This window comes from Triticum aestivum, chromosome 5D, assembly GCF_018294505.1.
Source record: "Triticum aestivum cultivar Chinese Spring chromosome 5D, IWGSC CS RefSeq v2.1, whole genome shotgun sequence".
Lineage (NCBI taxonomy): Eukaryota > Viridiplantae > Streptophyta > Magnoliopsida > Poales > Poaceae > Triticum > Triticum aestivum.
Window position 1 is genome coordinate 262,417,844 of NC_057808.1, and position 3,596 is coordinate 262,421,439.

The following is a 3,596-nucleotide window of genomic DNA, read 5'->3' on the forward strand; positions in this document are numbered from 1 at the left end:
TTCTCTAGGAGCAAACAACCAATTTTCGCTGTATATATAAATAAGCAGTCATCCGAAATTTCTTGGATCATTTTAATTTATTTATACATGATAAGGAAAATTGTCCGACGAAAGATAAAAACATGCAAGCAATCCAACATAAACCGAGTATATTCTGTTTCTTCTCTCAAAATTGTGTTTTTTGTGTGATATTCTGAATATATCTAATAATTATAAAAAATCTTTATTTCTATAATCCATGTTCAATTAATTTGTTTTTCGAGAATAATATTTTTTTTCGTACAACAAATTTTGGGATCCAAGGCCCAAATAAGCATAGCCCGCTCTCTCCTTCCCCTCACTATCCTATCCCGCACGACCCAACCAGCCCCACTATATCTTTCTAGAAAAAAAAAGAAAAAAAAACAGCCCCCACCTTCTCCTTCCCCTCGCTCTATCGTTCCCCTCACTCTCTCCACTCCCGCACACACAAATCCCTAATCTCGGCCGAGTCACCCACTCCACTCCCTCCGCTGTCGCCCCCACAGCCGCCACAACCAGCGAACTCGTCTCCCACCGCTGCCCCCTCTCGTCCCCTCCCCTCTGCTCATCTGACGGCGCTGACCGCGCAGATCGAGCGACCAGGCGGCGGCCACATGCGCACACAACCGGCGACCAACATCACGCAAAGGTCACCACCGCCGTCGCCGAAGGGCGGTCTTCTTCCACCTCGATGGACGAGCTTGCGCGCCAGGAGAGGAGCGGGGATCCTGCGCTTCTTCCTCGCTCAGCGCCCCTGTCGCCATGCCATGGATGGACCTCCCTCTGCTCTCACCAATGCCATGTACCGAGCTTGCTCTCCTCCTCGAGGTAATCTATTCACCCATCGCCATCGTTAGGACCTAGGATGCGTGGTCACTGTAGATCGGGGTACCCACTGCTGCACACTTGGTCTCCGCTCTCCGTCCCCTGAATTCATGTCGCCCGCAGCCAAATGCTCCCGCCCAACAACCAGTTTCCTGCCCCAGCGACCTGTCCTCCATGTATTGTGGTCTAACATTTGCCTCGGTAATCTTTAATGTAAGAGAATATGATGGCAGGTGGATAGAGCTAAGGCCTAATGCAGATCTGAAGAATACCAACGTGAGAATAAAACAAACAATTCTTCAGTTAAAGTTTACTCTTTTCATGGTGCTCCACGTTGACTAATGGTTTGATTTCCTAGTGAGCTCGTACATACATGTTTTCTCTCTTTGAATTGTTGTTAGATGAGATACAGTCGCAACTACTACATCGACACTGTCATATCTTTGGTACTGTATACTATTGCTGCCTACATTTACAATTAAGTTTGCTTGCCAACCCCCGTGAAAAAAGTTCGTCTACCAAGGAACCACTCAAGTGGACATATATTCTCCTTAACTCTTCAATTATTTTTTATCAGACCAGCTGCTGAACAAAAACATAATATTGTTACCTCATATTTATTTACTTGCCTGCTTGATTGTTAGTCTGTTCCTCTGCGTGTGAGGAACGTAACAATGTCCTGCATGTTCAAATCAGTTATCTTGTCATTCCCCAATTTTCTTACTGTTCTTTTGGCCTTGGACAAGGTCAATCGGATGTGTGTGTGGACACAGATCTTTGATGTGGAAGTTAATATATCAGTCCTATCCGACCTCTCTATACTGTTTTGTTATATATACGTTGGGGATAGATGAAATAGTAGAAGTTAACTATGCTGGTTATTGTCATGTGTGGTCCATTACTCTGACCTTTTTGATTATCTAAAGAAAAGGGGTTTATTTACTTTGCTGATTTCATTCGAGCTCTGAATATATTTCATTCTGACATTTCATTTTGTCGATAATAACATTTTTCTTCTTTCTGAACATTTCTATGGGCAGATATTATCCTCCAAGCTATATGATATGGACAACACATGATTTATGGAACGAAAAGAGGTGATTTGTCGAACTTTGTCTCTTTTACAATTTGCTACCTCTTATAAATTTTATGATTTATAATCTGAGTTAACAAAACCATTAAGATATCTTATTTTGTGTACTTAGATCATGTCATCCAGATAATTAGATTTCACCGCATGATGTTCTTTACCCCAGCCGAGCATAGTGTGCTGCCGCGCCGTCGATTTCCACGAAGTGGCCAGCCCGAGCCGATTCCCCAATGTGTCAATGACTACGTCCGCTGCGTGATCCTGTGGGACATGACCAATCCATTGCCTTATCAACACATCGAGGTAACAAATCCCCTCCTAATACAGGTGCTTTGGTCGGCTGCTGGCTCTACCACATAGCCTTCCGTCCACAATGAGCAGGAGTTAATATTAGAATATGACCATCTCTTTCTTAATGATGTGTGCCTTGTATTTCCATTTTGCTTTCTAAAAATATCGATTCAGGGAACAAAAGTAAAGCATGATAATTATTATTTTTGACTTTACATTACATATCTCCAAGGTCCTATTTTTTGCTTGGTATGGGTAGTCATTATGCTTGGGCTCATGACCATGGTTAATCTATAGCATGGTTTAGGGTGACCTATTTAACATAATAGTGCTATATGTTTGCATTTCTTGAACTGTCAGTAGGAACCTATATACCGCAAAATATTTGTATGTCCCCTATGGAAGGTTTTAGACAGTCAATTGATTTTGTCCCATCCGACTATCATGCAGTCTGACTTCAGATGACTATGTTTTTCAGGGTGAATTGAGTTCAGAGCTTTGAGCAAACGATTGCGATTTTGTAGCTGCAGTGGTGCTATTCTTTATCATTTGGCATGTCATTACTTCCTACCTACTTGAATTTCTCTATTCCCAATTCACGGGATTTTTACTTTTTGACATTTCCCTAAATGATTATACACAACTCTGATAATGCGTGCCACCCAGTTTTCGTTCTCTATAAGAACTGAGAAGTACATATGCACTTTTACGACATATAGGTTCATATAGATGTGTTTGGACGACATATAGGGAGAACGATAGGATCAGATGTCTGTGACATAGAAAAAAATATACCGACATGTACATACTGTTCTTTCATAGTACATGCCATGTATACAATGTTCACATGCAAACAGAGCTACAAAAATATATTAGTAGATGAACCACAGTGATAGCTCATGTACCATCGGAAGCAACAGAGCTACAAAAATATATTAGTAGATGTCCTCTGGTTTGATATTTTGAAGGCACAAACAGAAAGAAGCGCACCTGATATGCTATAAAATGTACATTTTGTGGCAGAATAATAGGTGGTTATAAATTGTGGTACCGTCCAGGTTCCAACAATTCATTAAAACTCTTATTTATCTGCAAGATACACGCAATAGGAAAAGCAACTGACAGAATATGGCACAATGAAAGGAAAATAATGCTACTGGAAATAATATTTGTGAGATCATGAAGATGTCAACACGCATCCATCCGTTTACTTGTGCCAAACCTGCAACTAAGTAGTTAGAAACACATCATGTCTGTTTAGATATGTATTGAAAAGCCAGGATTATAAAATTCAAATAAGGGGCAAATAAGAGACTATACAGGACAAAAATAAATAACATTGACTGTGCCTGCTTTGGGGCCGCATCAT

General features: G+C 41.0%; 1 long non-coding RNA gene across 2 annotated transcripts; it reads left to right on the forward strand.

The window, feature by feature from the left end:
• The first annotated feature begins 412 nt into the window (after window positions 1-412).
• On the forward strand, window positions 413-2,698 carry LOC123120689 (uncharacterized). 2 transcript variants are annotated; one of them, XR_006459545.1, is made up of 3 exons: window positions 413-849; window positions 1,887-1,943; window positions 2,052-2,698. It is a non-coding gene; the product is annotated as an uncharacterized lncRNA (long non-coding RNA). The 2 variants fall into 2 exon arrangements; XR_006459544.1 differs by having other exon boundaries at window positions 2,103-2,698.
• The last annotated feature ends 898 nt before the right edge of the window (window positions 2,699-3,596 follow it).